Source organism: Protopterus annectens, chromosome 4.part0 (assembly GCF_019279795.1).
Source record: "Protopterus annectens isolate FY-2018-M chromosome 4.part0, PAN1.0, whole genome shotgun sequence".
Classification (NCBI taxonomy): Eukaryota; Metazoa; Chordata; order Ceratodontiformes; family Protopteridae; genus Protopterus; species Protopterus annectens.
In genome coordinates this window covers 903,709,628-903,726,484 of record NC_056733.1, presented here as the reverse complement: position 1 = coordinate 903,726,484, position 16,857 = coordinate 903,709,628, and the positions used below count along the sequence as shown (strand labels likewise).

At 41.3% G+C, this 16,857-nt stretch overlaps 1 protein-coding gene and 1 pseudogene across 1 annotated transcript in view; both read left to right on the top strand.

Moving 5' to 3' along the window:
- DEPDC5 (DEP domain containing 5, GATOR1 subcomplex subunit) overlaps nt 1–16,857 on the top strand; it is a 2,513,958-nt gene that overhangs the window by 1,363,821 nt on the left and 1,133,280 nt on the right. The window lies entirely within an intron of this gene.
- LOC122800099 lies at nt 491–1,267 on the top strand (annotated as a pseudogene).

Below are 16,857 nucleotides of genomic sequence, written 5' to 3'. Positions count from 1 at the left end.
AATTTGCTTTTTCTCTTTTCTAAATATCCCACCTCCAGTTCTTTTATCTCCTTTATGGTATCCACAACTTCCTTTATGTTGTGAATAGATTTTAATTTCCATTTTCTAATAAATGCTATTTTTTTATTTTTTGTGGCCAGTAACGTTAAACTTAGTAAGGCTTACTTTGTCTGGGCAAGTCAGATTCTGTATCCCGGCTCAATAGACTCATTTTCTGTCTATCTGAGGAAAAATCCCCTGGAGTCTATTTGAGCTTAAGTAGATGTGCTGAGATTGCTTGCAGATTAAGACAGTGCAGTATTGTAAGCTTGAGAACTTAATTTAGGATCACAGTAGAACTTGTGCACTTGCAGGCGGGGCAGCTCAGAAATCAGATTAGTGTCCATTTCTGCAAAGTCATCAGCAATGAGCAGAGTATCGATTCAATTGGTCCATCCAATGGGATAGTGATCTCTGGTTGTACAGGATAAATGTTTATTATAATGAAGCCATGGGAGAGAAATATGTACCTTCTGCATTTCCAGTGGACTTGGAGCCTGGCACAATGGATTCTGTGCATTCTGGACCATTTGGGCAGATTTTCTTTGTCTTTGGTCAGAGTGGCACAGGTAACAGCTGGACCACAGGACACACTGAAGCTTTGTATGATATTTGCTGTAGAACCCTGGAACTGACCACTCCAAGATATAGTGACCTAAACCATCTAGTGTGTACAACAGTGAGTGGTGTCAGCACGTATGTGCCGTGTCCAGGACAGCTGAATGCTGACCTGTGTGAATTGGAATGAACTATGGTTCCCCTCCCTCATTTATATGTTTTTCATCCCTGGTTTTTACCTCGGTGAGAAGCCGTAGTGTTCAGCAGTACTACGCCATGACTGTGGCCTGAACTTACATAATAGACATTTGATGCAAAGTACATGATGGTGGCTTATGATCTATGTCATGGCCACCATCTCACTGTTGGTCACATGTCCAGGAAGAAGGGGGATGAGCAGATGCTCAAAATACAAAACAAAAGCAGTGGCTACTTTGTAGGATGGATGTAGGATGAATGTGAAAGTCATTGTTTGATATCCCACCCTGTGGCTTGAACATGTCTGCCACATTCTTTGGCAGTAGTACAGCTGTTTAGGAGCTGTTCAGACATATCATGGCGAGTTTGTGAAGCAGAAAGCAACATGAATGATGTAGTTTCTGAGCATCATCACTATCCAGATGCTACAACTGAAGAAGAGGAAGAGTATGAAGTAGAGGAAGCAGCATAAAGCGACACATTTTTTTTGTAAATTATCTCAAAAGCTGTATGAATTCTTTATTCATGGTATAATTATTCTTTCCTCACTCACATAAAACTGTCAGTATTCTATGTTTATCCTTTTTGCCTGCTATGCAGACACTGGGATTCTAAATTTAAAGAATTTTGATAGAAAAAAATAACCTTTTTGAACTTTGCTGCATACTGGGAGCCTTGAAGATTTCTTCCTATTATTCTTTTGTAAGTTGCCTTTCCATGCTGTCTTTCCAAACATTTCTAACTTTATCCAAGTGATTCTTATAGTTGTCATGATTTTTTGCACCCAGCACTCCCTTACCTCTTTTTCTGTGTGCCTTTGTTCTGTTATCTGTCCTTAATATGTAATAAACTCTGTAACCTTCAGTCTAAACTTTTGCTTAGCCTCATCCCTCTCTGTTCCCTTCCTGAGTTATTTGCTCCTGGTACCTTAGATCCTTTGCTAATTTCTCCTGTTAATTCCAGCCCCCCTGTTGCCTGTTTTGTATACCCCTACTTGCAGTAATCCCTAATGGCAAAATCTACTTTCTGCAGTCCCGTGTTGGATTAGTTCTTAGAATACTTTCTAATACATTATGAATATAGTTTTTGTATGCTATTTAAATGACCTAACTCCTGAATCCTACTCTCTCCTTATTTCTAAAACTCTCCCTGCCTCCATTTAATCATCATCTTTTTCTGTTTTGATTTATTAACTTTCTGCTTGAGTTATGTCATAACTGCATAGCTCCAAAATATTCCTCCAAAGTGGCTCATCATAAATTACCATATTCCCTTTAAAGACTCATCTTAACCTAATCAACTCTTGCCCCTTTCTCCTCCCAAATAAGTTCTTTACATTATTTATTATGGCTTACAGCTTTTTCTCTGGTTGATAAAAATACGCCTTATCTGTTTATAAGACTAAGGGGACTAAAAGCATTTTCATTGTTTGTATCTTACTGTCTGTATCCATAGTCAAGAGCTTCTGATTTCTCAGTTTTTATATTGTTTTTTTTGTTTAATTTCTTTCAACATATCCTTAGCTGCTGTAACAGAATCTTTTTTAATCCATACTCCGACTAAATGTTTTGTATCAATAAGTGTGGGCATTGCTGAACCTATTCATACATAGTTTACTGCTATAACCTTTGTTTTGTTTTTTTTTTTTTTTGTTTCATATATTTTATAAACTGAACAGACAAGTGCTTTTCAGTGTTTCTTAGCAAAGAAATTTCCTTTTTCTGGATTTATCAAGAACAAAATAATATCATATGCAAATAAGTATTTTCTAGATTTGGCAGTATAAAATATCTGCAAAGAAAGCTATTTTTCCTTGTATGCCATATCAAGTATATCCTTGAATTTGTGAATTACATGTTTCCTTTGCTAATAGTTCTAAATATAAACCAAATAAAAATGGGGAAAGAGGGAATCCCCTCCTGGTTCCTGTGTTCAAACACAGATTGTCAGAGGCATACCCTCACATTTTAACTCTTACCTCTAACCCTTCATATATCTTCCTTATTAACCCCATTATTTTATTAGGAAATGCAAATGCTGCCATCGTCCTACTCATAAAATATCCCAACTGACACTGTTAAATGCTTTCTCTGCATTAAGAAGTACCAGCAATAACAAGGTTTTCTTATATGCTTCCCTCTGCATCATCATTTTGTCAAATAGTTGCATCCTCTCCACAAAAGCACATTGATCCATATCTGTCATCTTTGGAAATGCCTTTGTTATTTTCTCAGCTAGTATGGACATAAATACTTTATAGTCCTGGTTTAAAAGTGAAATGGGCCAATATGAAGCTGGGTCTTTGCCTTCTTTGGGTAATGCAGCCACTATAGCTTTCTTCCAAAATGGTGGTACCCACCTTTTAATTTTTTATCACTTTTCCTGCATTTTAATTTCTGTGTATCTACTGAGACACTGTCAGTTCCTGGAGACATCCCTGTTAATTGATTATACATCATAGTTTGTGTCTCATCTCTTTTTATCTTTTTATATAGTGTTGTCTCATCTTCCTTTAACCTCAGTATAAGAAAGTCTTCCATAAGTATTTCCATTTGCACCTTTTCCTGAGTCATAACATTTTACTAGCTGTCTTTAATACCTCTTCTACATGTCAGGTTGTTGTCCTTGTCAAAGGCTCCTATTTCTGCTTCTACTTTCTGTTGCTGAGTTGTTGTGCTTAAAAGATTATGTGCTCTAGAGTTATCAGTCCTTCTAAACTCATGCATATTATCCAAATACTCTCTTATTTCCTTTAGCACTTTGCAGTTGCTCCTACTATCTTTTTAAAAATCTTTATTAAATCATAATTTACACAATGACATAGGTACATCACTAGGTGAACTAACCAGCTGCCTAGGGCCCATGTTGGCTTTTGGGATGTATAAAAAATAAACTCTACCATAAACAAAACAAGCTGGAAGATTTCTGTAAACAAAGGAGGGGCTTTAGGACTTCCTGAGAGACTTCTTCAGCTACACACTAAGTCTGATTTCATTGTGAGACTGTACAGCTTTGTTTATCAAATGCCTGTCTGTGTTTGTGCTGTAAAATTTGAAATACATTTTTTAAATTAAATCCAAATATCTTTAATCATTGTAGAAGACAATTGTATACACACTGACAGGGTTGAGCAGTGTTTATGGTAAATGGAGGTGAGAGAAGCAAGTCATGGGACACTGGAATGGCTGCTGGGTGGATGGGGTTGTGGGGTGGGCAGGGGCCCTGATCCAGTGCCCTGCCTAGAGTCCCATGGGTACATACACATTAATAGAAAAGAAAACAACCATAGTGGCATGTTCATTGTTTTCATTCAGTGTACATATATGCTTTCTTTTTAACAGTTATCATTCACTCTTGCGTTACATAAATCTCTCAAGTCCTATCTCCCCTTAAATATCACTGCTTCTCCTCAACATTATTCATGTTTTGTTCCCACAGTTTCCATTTGTTTCCATGTAATTTGCTCCTTCCCTTTTCTAAAGATCCCAACTCGTATTCTTTCATCTCATTTTCAGTATTTATTTCAGTCACTTGGTTTAGATGTTGATTACCATTTTCTGTTAATTGCTTTTTTGGCAGTCAATGGTATTAGATTTAGTAAGGCCTTATTATGTTTAGGCAGTTCAGGTCTTGTGTTGCAGCCCAAAATAATAATGACCTTAGTTACAATCATCTGCTCCCTCAACATTTCAGACATTTCTTATACTCCCCAAAACATAGTTCCATCACACTGCCAGCATTTGCTGCCTACCAGAGGAAAAATTGTCTGAAATTTGGTTGGGATGTAATAATACCTGTGCCAGCACTTTCAAGAAAAATCATAAACGTTCTGGACTTTGTTGCATACTTGGGTGATAACCCATTGCTCCCTTGTACATTGTTTTTCCAGTCTCTCTTACTAATGTCTTCTAACTTCCAGTGATCAATTCTTCTGGTTATCATACATTTCATGTGCCCTGTTTAATTATCCAGTTTGTTAACAGCAGCTTCTGTTCTAGACTCCACTAAAAAACTTTACCAAACCTGCTGCTCTTTCACCTGGGACTCCACTATCCCTTTGTCTTTGCCTGTTCTGATATCAATCCTTGGCAGGGAGGGTAATCTCTAACCAGCAGTCCAAACTTCTGCTTGACCTCCTCCCACTCTGTTACCTTGCCCTCTCTAGTTATTTGCTCCCAGTACCTTAGTTTCTTTGCCAGTTTTCGCCAGGAAATTCCAGTCCCCTCTTGCATACTTTCTGTACCCCTACTTGCAGTCATCCCTATTAGCAAAACCTCCTTTCTCCATTCCTGTGTTGACTTATTTCTTATAATGCTTTCTGCAGCTTTATGGAAATAGTATTCTGTATGGCTGTTACTCGCCTTAAGGATCTGCCTCCACAATGCTACTCTCTCCTTATTTCTGGACTCCCCGCACTTCTTCGTTATTCCTTTCCAATGTCATGTATTACCTATTTGACCCTTAATTGCATAACTATACAACAGCCATACAAGTCAGGTAATCCCAAACTACCTTGTTTTATGAGGGAGGATCATTTTATCCCACTTAACTCTCACCCTGTTCTACTCTCAAACAAATTCTTTCAACTGCTCATAATTATTGTTGACATCTCCACTGGTTGATAAAAATATGCCTGACCTGTCTGTAAAGATAAATGGACTAAAACATTTTCACTACTTGTATCTTACTATCTGAATCCATAAACAAGAGCTTCCAGTTTCTTGGTTTTTGTATTATGTTTAATTTCTTCCCATATATCTTTAGCAACCAGAACAGAATCCTTTTTAATTCTTCGACCCCTGACAGCTTTTGCCCGATCTAAAATTCTGAGACTGCAGTTTTCCGGCCTACCTGTACACAAATATACATATCTCAAACTATGAGTTACAAAAAAAAAAAAAAAAAAAAAAGTTAAAATACGAAAGTTACTCTGGACACACTCCCCTTTGCAATGGTGATATTAATGTGTTAGCCAGACCTAACGGCAATTTTATAATTTATAAGGAGAGATCATTTCATAATATGTAAAAATGAAGCATTATAATTATGCAAACAAATATTAAATATGTCCGAAACCATAGTATTTAGCTCCAAACCATCACTGTAACTTTTGTTTGTATGGATGTGCTCTTCATCTTTCTACAAAGCATTTTTGTAGATGTCACTCCATTTTTGAGAAGTTTGCATAGTTATAAACAGTATACATATTTTCCTATTTAATTGGCAAATAAATGTAAATATCTGCAAAAGATTACTAGATGAACATCAACTATTAGTGCACTTTTTTCAGCATTGTGTATGCTTTCATTTGATACCATGGAGTACCATATAAGCACCTTCTGGTTCAAGTTATTTTTGTAATTTTTAGCATACAATATATATTCATAATATTTCGGGGAAATAACTCAGAGTATCTCTGATACAAACTACTCCAGTTATCTGAGGAACCATTTGTGATCTTGGAGGTGACTAGGTATGTGAAATGACATTTTGCAATGCATCCAGGTGCAAAATCCCATTGATGCTTACAGAATTATATTTTTGTAAATATGCATATTGCATTACTTAAGTATATATACCTTCATATTGGTAGTAGGCAGACAGCAGGACAATTTTTGCAGCATTGTGTACTCTTTCATTTGATACCATGGAGTATCATATAACTGCTGTCTTGTTCAAGTTATTACTACAGTTATTAACATGACCTATATGCCTAATATTTATGAAAAATACCTTGGCAGTTACAGACCATCACATTAGTAAACATTCCTGACCTCTGTGGTGACTGGGCACGTGAAGCATAGTTCAATATGTGCATGTGGACAGTGTCTGAGGTATTTACAGAAATATATTTGTGTAAATTTGCATATTTCATTACTAAACAAGTGTAAATATTTTTAGATAGCACACTGGTATTACTGACTTTTTTCAGCAATATTTTTCCATTGTTTCGTTTACCAACAGCTGTAAGTATAAAGCAACTAAAGATGGGGGAAGAGAGCACCCCTCCTGGTTCTTTGTTCAAACACAACTTAACAGAAAGGAACCCTCTCACTTTAATGTTTGCTTCCAGTCCTTTATATACTCTCCTAATTAACCATACTTTGTATCAGGTAATGCAAATGCTTCCAATGGCCTACTCATAAAATTCCAGCTTACTCTGTTGAATGTTTTCTCTTTACCAAGAACCAACAACAACAGTGGTATTTTCTGAAATTCTCCTTTCTTCTGGATCATCAGTCTTCTTTTAACGTCAAATGTTTGCCTCCCCTCCATGAAACCACACTGATCCATGTCTGTCAATGTTGGCATCACCTTTGACATTTTTTTAGCCAGTATAGACATTAACACTCTGTAATCATTGTTTAGAATTGAATTGGCTCTGTATGAAGCTGGGTTTGATGGGTCTTACTGTCTTTAGGTAACACAGCCCACCACAGATTTCTTCTAAGATGTTGGTGCTTCCCCTTCTTTTAAAATTCTCTTAAACAGAACCTTCCAGATCTTTGTTGCTTTCTTCCCTCCTAATTTCCAGACTTGCACAGGAGTGCTTTCTGTTCCTGGAGACTTTTCTGCAGATTGATTATACATCACAATTTTTATCTCATCTCCTTTCTTAACTGTTAATTGTTGAGCCTCGTCTACATTTATTCTTGGCTTAATTAAGTCTTTCAGTTTTCCGTTTTTGCTCTTTGTTGATTTCCACATTTCTTTGCTTTATACACATTTTTTGTAAAATTCTTGAAATATCTCCAATACCTCTACAGGATTTCTGATTATTTTTCTTGTTATATGCACCTTACGTTTGGCGACAACTCTTTCTACTTTCTGTTGCTTAAGTCGTTGTTCTAAATGTTTTTGTGCTCTGGAGTTGTTACCAAATATAAGTGCTTAAAAGCAGTCTTTCTTGGGTCTACTTCACCCTGTCGAAGGCCAACAATATCGAAGCTGATATTGTCAGCACCAAAATGTCAAAAACGAAAGTCATCACGCGTGTAAATGGAAATCTCCGTAAAGGGAGATTTCTGTTTACTGCAATGTAGTGTGATCTCGCAGTTGGTATATTTAAGTAGTGGGGGGTGCAGGGGGGCTTGCCCCCTGCATAGAGCAATTTGTGTTGTGGTTTTTTTTTGTGTGTGTTCGATGTTCAGGGTTTTCGGCATTTTCGTGTTGATTATTACGCTGTCGACAGTTTGAGTTTTCGACAGCATAATATAAACACGTCTTTCTAAACTCATGTATATTATCCAGATACTCCCTTGTTTTATCTTTAGCACTCTGAAGCGGCACCTGTTCTTGTTCTATGAGATCCCACATATTCTGCAATACTTGAATGTCTGTCATCCCCTCTAAATATTTCCTATTACATTTTAATAATCTCTTTCATTTCTACACTATTTTAAACTCCATTTTAATTTTGTCTCACCCACTAGCCATCCCATAGAAAAAAAAAGTCTTCCTTAATAACTCTGGAATAATTTCCACTTACCACTGTTTGAATTCCGCTCTTTTTAATAGGTAGGTGGGAAGATGCCATTATCTCATTTTTACTGCATTATCCTGGATATTTTTTCTTAGTTTTTATTGGTGCATTATCTGAAATAGTTATTGGATGTATGCCAAAGTTATCAGTTAAATGCACATGCTTCTGTGAAATATTGATGTTCTTCTTGTTTCACTGTTGCAGTCATTACATTTGGGTTATCTGCTTGCAGGTCGCCCTCTGCTGGCCTGATTATCAAAGTCTTGGGTCCTGCGTCGGTTGCGGTCTCTTCTTCCATGACGTCGGGTAGTCAGGGGTATAAAGCATGCAGCTGACACCATTACATCAGTCTTTCTTGCCGTGTGATGCCCAAAGCAGAAGCAGTTCGCAAGTGCCGGTCGGCCGACAACTAAAATTTTTTGTTTTCGAGTTTCAGAACTGAAGTCTTCTAAAAAGCTAAGTACCCCATTGGGGATCTTTTTTCTTGCTCTAAACCGATGTCAGTAAAAGTTAACAATTGTATTTCTTGTGGAAAGCAAATACCTCATAAAGATTTTAATTCGTACTGCATTCCTTGCTTAGGCCTAGACCACGACGTCCCTCGCTGTCAGTTTTGTGCCTTATTCAATCCTCGTACTATTCGTCGTCGGTTCATTTTCGCATCTATTTCGGTACTCTGTTCAATTATCCAGAAATGGCTTTGGTAAGCCTTCCGACTACCGACATTCTGAAAAAATGTAAAAATAAAGACAGAGACAGACCGCATAGGTCCAAAGCTGCCAACGACGCTTTAAGCTAGTCGCCAGTTCACCGGTACTCATTGAGTTGCTTTCACAGCCCCTGAAACCCGCTACTTAAGATTCGCAGGCTTCTACTGAGACCCATTCAGAGTCTGGTATGCCGCGAGATGCTTCGACTATGGAACCTGCGGATGTCTCTACTTTGGATGGGTCTGGAGCCACTGTACAGGCACCGGCTTCTGAGGGTGTATTCAGGCCTACTGACTTGCATATCAAACCGACACCATCTTCTTCTCGAAGGCCTAAGACTCGATCCATGCCTAGAAAACTGACGTCCAAACTGCATGGTCAGGCCCATATGCCTAAAAAACAAATGATAAGAATGGCTGAAGACCTCATTACTCTAATCAGGGGAAGCCACCCTTTTCCCTCTAAGAGACCTAGAACCGATTTTCCTTCTGATTCTTCTGATCAGGATTCTGAAATTTCTGTTTCTTCTGACGACCAGGATTTGCCCTTATCTATCTGTGAGGATTCTGATGCAGAGGACTCCATTCCCTCTGCTTCCCCTCCAGAACATTTCTCTTTTGGTGAAACTTTGAACACTTTTAGGGAGCATTTCCGCTGGGAAAGCCAGGATTACTCTGACTCCAAAAAGAGGCTTAGGAAATTCTTACTCCTGCCTCAACACAGGCCTTTAGCTATCCCCCCTGTACTGGACATTGTAGATGATGCCTTCTTGGAATCTAGCCTGACCCCAGACACCTTACCTCCGGCTCCCAGGAAACCTGACAGGTATTACAGAGTACCTGATTCTCACAAGTTCCTCTTTTAAGAATCCTACTGCAGACTCAGAGACCATTTCACAGGGACTCAAAGGCATTAAGGCTACTACTGCCAAAAATCCTCCCCTCTCTGATAGAGATTCCAGGACCCTGGACAGATGGGGTAAGAAGGTATACACTTCTGCTACTTTGACCATTAGGGCCTTAAACTGCCAGTTTCATATGTTAAAGTACCAGCAGCATCTTATTGGATTACTTAAACAGAAATTGATGTTGATTCCTGACTGTGCTGAAAATAAAGAATTACAGGATTTAATGCATTCTGCTGAGCAAGTTGGTAAACATACTTTGTAATGTGGCTTAACTCCTTAGAGGCATCTTGTAGAGCTGCTGTTACTGGGTCTGTTCTTAGAAGGCATGCTTGGCGTAAGGAGCAATCTCTGCCAGATCATGTTAAAGCCAAATTCCTTGATGCTCCCTTAAACCAAGACCGCCTGTATGGCAACAAAGCAGAAGACATTCTTAACAAGATGGAGGAAAAAGCTAAATCTATGCAAACTGTTAAAGATTTCCTGCAAGTACAGCCTCCCAGATTTAGTAGGCATCGGCCTTCTAAGAATTGGTCCTTTCCTGTCTCTTCCAGGCCTTCTCAGTGCAAATCCAGGAAGAGTAGACCACCTAGGCCACAGTCTCAAGGTACTCACAGGCCTAAGCAGTGGGGGGCTCCCACTTCCAAAGCTGGAAGTAGTAAGACACCCCCCTATGGTAAACTGTCACAATGACTTAACCTTAAACCTTCCAAGCCCTGCTCATCTGACCGCGCCTTTAGGGGGAAAGATCGCCCTGCATGCAGAAAACTGGGAACTCATTACCCAAGACAAATGGGTTTTAAAAATTGTTTCCCAAGGATACAGATTCCACTTCCACACCTTACCAACCCCAAAAGGTTGGTCAGACCTACCCCCAAATCAGTGGACAGGGGCTCAACAGCAGGTCCTCTCTCTCTTCTAAGTATCAGGGCTATTCAACCTGTCCCAGCAGAAGAATGGGGACAAGGTTTTTACTCCAGACTTTTCCTGGTATCCAGAAAAGACAACTCCTGTCGTCCTATCCTGGGAGCAAGCTTGAATACAACTTCCCAGATGGCTTACCTCACGCCAGAGAAGCAAGTTTATTTGACAGCCTTCTTTAAATTGCTGGTCACAAAGACTCAGTTAACTGCAAGGAAAATGCTGCAAGCTCTGGGGTTCATAGCCTCTTGCATCCTACTAATTCCATATGCAAGACTGCATATGAGGAAACTACAATGGTACCTAAAAAGCCTATGATGTCAACATTCTCAGGACCTGGAAGCAGTGATTCCTGTCATCCCTTGTATAAAGACAGAATTCCTTTGGTGGGCAGAGGCCTGCTACCTCAACAAGGGACTGCCATTCACTCTACCCCCTGCCGCCCAAACCCTAACAACAGACGCATTAGACTATGCATGGGGGGCTCACTTGGCAGGGCAGTGCATTCAGGGCAAATGGAACCCAAGTCAAATGCACCTGCATATAAATCAAAATGAAATGTTAGCTGTACAGAATGCTGTGACAGCCTTTAAGGACCACATCCTTCCAGGACAGTTATTGATAAAAACAGACAACACCACTGTTATGTGGTACATAAACAAGCGGGGGGGGGGGGACCCACTCATACCCCCTCTGCAGACTAGCCTTGGCTCTGTGGAACACAGCCTTGAGCTACCAAGTGCACCTACAGGCTCATTTCGTGCCAGGCAAGCTAAACTCACTGGCAGACGACCTAAGCAGAAATCTCATGGACCCACATGAGTGGAAACTGGAACCAAAGATATTCAACATGTTGAGAAACAAATGGGGGAGCCCAGAGATGGACCTCTTTGCCTCCCCTCAGAACTACCAATTGGACAAATTCTGCACAAGAACTCCCTACAGACAAGCTTGGAAAGTGGATGCTCTGTCCTTCACATGGGAAAACCTCTCAGTTTATGCCTTCCCCCTCTGTCTCTCCTCTCCAAAGTTCTACTAAAGATCAAACAGGATAAACCAAGGCCAATACTCATTGCACCAGACTGGCCACGCCAACACAGTATGCCACTGCTGGAACCATGGCACCTGCCTCCGACCCCTTCTCTGCTGTCCTAGCAGGAGGACCAGATTCTACACTCCCAGCTTCAAACCCTGAACCTTGCAGCCTGGCTAATTACCTGAGCTCTCCGTTACCATCCCTCAGTAAGCAAGTGCATGTCATTCTGGAGGCAAGGAGGCCTAGTGCTAGAAAATCCTATGCTGAAAAGTGGAAAAGATTGTGTTCCTGGAGCCAGACTCAGGGGATGGGCACAACAGTGCACAGTTTACTGCATATTCTTCAATACTTAACAGAGATGTTTCACAAGGGCCTTTCCTTCTCTTCTATTAAAATTCATGCCTCTGCCATTTCAGCACATTATAATACGGAACCACCCCTCTTCTCTCACCTGCTGATGAAGCAATTTCTCAGTGGGGCAAAACATTTAAGACCACCCAGGAGAGCCCCTACTCCAGCCTGGGACCTTAGCTTTGTATCAGAAAAGCTCACTCTACCTCCCTTTGAGCCAGCTGCAACTGCAGAGTTGAAATTCCTTTCTTGGAAAACAGCCTTCCTTCTAGCCATCACTTCAGCAAGAAGAGTGTCTTAATTACAGGCCCTCATGGCAGTGGAGCCCTTCATCATCTTCCATGCAGACAGGGTGTCCCTCAGGATCAATCCTTCCTTTATGCCCAAGGTGGTATCCAGTGTCGCCCTTAATCAGTCCACTCATTTGCCAGCCTTCTTTTCTAATCCACAGAGCAAAGGAGGAAGAATACTGCACTCTTTGGACATGCACAGAAAACTAAGATTTTATTTGGACAGGACTAAGCCTTTCAGAAAAACTGAACAGTTGCTAGTTGCCTTTGCTGCAGGGGCAGAGGGGAAGGCCATTTCAAAGCAAACCATTTCTAAATGGATAGGCCATTGCATTCATTTCTGCTATAAGCACCATGGAAAACCTACTCCACAGGGGATAAGATCACATTTCACCAGGGCTGCATCTACTTCAACAGCCTTTCTCAGAGGTGTTCCTACCAGGGACATCCTAGAAGCTGCTACCTGGAGTTCTGTTCATACCTTCACCAAGCATTACCACTTGCCTATTTTCTCTAAATCCAGAGCTGGTTTTGCCACTGCAGTCTTGTAGGGCCTAATAGCTGGTCCTAATGCTCTCTAATTGCCTCCTCCCTTCCTTAGCTTTGGGAATCTACCCAAATGTGATGACTGCAACAGTGAAACATGAAGAACATAGTACAGTTGTGTACACTTACTGTAAATGTAGATGTTCAAGTGTATTCACTGTTGCAGTCCTGGTTACCCTCCCTCCAGCCTCCTGACATTTATTTGCTATACCTCTCTTCTTGTTTATTGTATTTAAGCTTTCTGGTGTATTTGCTTATAATTTGAGGTGTAAACTTGTATATAATTGCTTTCCGTTATGAGGGCACCTGACATCTGGGGCAAGAAAAACTGATGTAATGGCATCGGCTGTATGCTTTATACCCCTGACTACCTGACGTCATGGAAGAAAAGACAGCAACCGACGCAGGACCCAAGACTTTGATAATCAGGCCAGCTGAGGGCTACCTGCAAGCAGGATAACCCAAATGTAATGTCTGCAACAGTGAATACACTCAAACATCTACATTTATGGTAAATGTACACAACTGTGCTTTCCTCTAGACAAATTATTGGGAGATGAAAGCCTAGCCCTGATGTTAATTTAATTAATTAAAGTAATTAATTGTCAAACTCCACATATTACAAAACCTGAGGATATTTTGCATAAACATGACTACAAAGCCCATGTGCTGCATGACAGCAGTTAACAGTGTAAGCAGCAAATTGGCAGCTTAAATCAGTAACTGTATGACCCTAACCCTGAGTAGCATCTTGCCATCACCCAGAATGATACCACAGTACAAGGACAAAATGATTGACTTCAACAATTGGCTACGTTTCTGGTGTCATTCTAAGGGGATCCAGTGTCTGTCTGTCTGCCTGGGATGACATGATCGACAGACCATGATGCTTTGGCAGAGATGGCCTGCACCTGTCGCCCTTGGGATTCCGGATACTGGCTAAGGCTATTGCCACCCCTATAGTGCCTTTTTTAGGCAAGGTTCAAATGACAAATTCACCACCGTAACAGGTACAAGCAAGCAAAATCTGAAGGTAATGCTACTTGATGCTAGAAGTCTAAACCTCAAAATGCATTCACTCGAGGCACTCCTTAAAATGGAGAACATCAACATCTATGCAGTGACATAGACCTGGTTCAAGGCTCCAGAGAGCACCCCTGCATTACCAGGCTATAATTCATACCACACCTTTCGACCACCTAACCTGGACCGAAACACTAAAGGTGGAGGCGTGTCCATAATCATTAAGGATATCCACACCTCCAGGCTAGTTGCTCAGCATAATGCATCCGAGATTATCCAAGTGCAACTAACTGGGCAAGACCGCAATCCAAATTGTAACTTGCTACAGATCCCCCACTATGCCCCAGGATTCCTACGCCTCATTTCTTGATGCACTGGAAAATATTAGGGTACAACCCAACACCCTAATAATGGGTGATTTCAACTACCCCACCATTAACTGGGAAAACTACTCATGTACCAACTCTTTTGCTCAATGTTTTCTGGAATTCATAAGTTCCAACGCCTTGGATCAACTTATCCACACCCCCACCAGGGGCAGCAATATCTTAGATCTGGTCATTACCAACATGGACGATCGGTGTTCCACACCAAAGGTCACTTCCTCGTTGGTCATAGCTGACCACAAGCTAATCACCCTAGACATCCCACTCCCCCCCCCCCCCATTAGGGAAACCACTGTAAAAATGTTCTCCAAAGCCAACTTAACGCTCCTTAAGACAGAAGAAGCAAACTTCACGACACCCATGCAGACAGACAATAGAGGTGTGATGAATCCTACACAAATGCACTTTATAAGCACTTACACGAGTGCATGGATTGTGCTATCCCTAACAGAACCAAGATGCTATCCTCCAAAAAAAGGGAGCCAATCTGGTGGTCCCCTGCCATAAACAAACTCTACAACAGAAGAAACTGTTGCAAAAAAGAGTAAAATCCCATGATTGGAGGAACTCCCTGGTCAGCCTTAGTAAAAAGCTGAGATCCCTCATAAAATCCTCCAAAGCTAGTTACGAAAATAAAATCACCACTGATTCTAAAGACAACCACAAAGCATTCTATAGCTGTGTCAAGAATCCCAATGGCAACACTCAGATCTGCTCTGAGTTACAGCACAATGGCACTAAATATCTAGAACCAACTGATATTGACAACATCCTGGCAGATGGGTTCAGTGCTAACTTTACCCCCCCTCTCACCCCCTAAGGGGTCCATCTCTATACCGGAAGAATGCAAAGTTCCTGTAATTATGGCTACACAGGTAAAAAACACACTCTCCAAAGCCAAGAACACAGATCCATGGGACCTGACAACATCCCAGGCTGTATTCTACATGAACTGCAGAATGAACTGGCACCCCACCTAAGCACCCATGTTCAATCATAGCTTCACCTCAGGCTTTGTGCCCACTGAATGGAGCACATCGACGGTTATCCCACTCCACAAAGGGGGAGCCACCACGGACCCCGGGAACTACTGCCCCATTAGCCTAATGAGCCTGGTCTGCAAGGCCATGAAGCATGTCATCATGGAACTTATAAACAAAGACATTGGTAATCTCCAAACTCTGGACCCCACCCAGTTCGGATTTGTAAAAGGCAGGTCATATCTCCTAATACTGATAGACTTCTTTGAAGCAGTCACCAAAGCCGTAGATGAAGGCAAGGTGGTTCACACAGCCTGTCTAGATCTCGCCAAGGCTTTTAACACCATCCCCCAGTCTGGCAAAAACATACTCGGAGGCTCTAAATATAAATCTACCTAAGCAACAGAGACCTCCAAAGCAGACATCCAAGCAAACGCTACCCCAAAACAAAACACGTACAACACATAGCACACAAAGTCAGTGTGCGAAGCAGTCACAGCCCTTAAGGCTGAATAACACACCTGATACTCTTGTAGTAGGTGACTCTATTGTCAGACACACTGACATCCCGCTCACCAGGCTGAATAAAGAGAAGGTCACAGTGAGCTGCCTGTCGGGCGCTAGGATCCGCCATATAACGCAAGCACTCAGGTCACTCCAAAGCAAATACAAATATGACTTGGTCATTGTACATGCTGGCGTGAATGACATGAGACGTACCTCCCTCGACTACATGAAAAGAGACATAGAGGAGCTCTCTGATCATGTAGCCCAGGCCGGTATGACCCTGACCTTGAGCAGCATCTTACCCTCACTTAGAATGATGCCACAGTATAAAGACAAAATGATCGATTTTAACAATTGGCTAAAATTTTGGTGTCATTCAAAGGGGATCCAGTGTCTGTCAGCCTGGGATGACATGCTCGACAAGCCACGCTGCTTCGCTAGGGACGGCTTGCACCTGTCACCCCTGGGCTTTCGGATATTGGCAAAGGCTCTTGCCACCCCCATAGTGCCTTTTTTAGGCAAGGCTCAAAAGTCAAACCCACCTCCATAGACAGCACATGGAATAAGAAACTAAGGGTAATGCTGCTAAACGCCAGAAGTCTTAACCTCAAGATGCATGCACTCGAAGCTCTCCTCAGTATGGAGAACATCGATATCTGTGCAGTGACAGAAACCTGGTTCAAGGCTCCAAAGAGCACCCCAGCACTACCAGGTTATACCTCATATCATGCTTTTCGACCCCAAAACCCGGACCGAACCACAAAAGGAGGGGGAGTTTCCATTTTTATCAAGGGTATCCACACCTCCAGGTTAGTGGCATTGCACGAAGTATCGGAGCCCATCCATGTGCAACTGACAGTGGGCAAGACTGCTTTTCAGTTTATAGCATCCTACAGACCACCCTCTCAAAGTCAGGAATCCCACT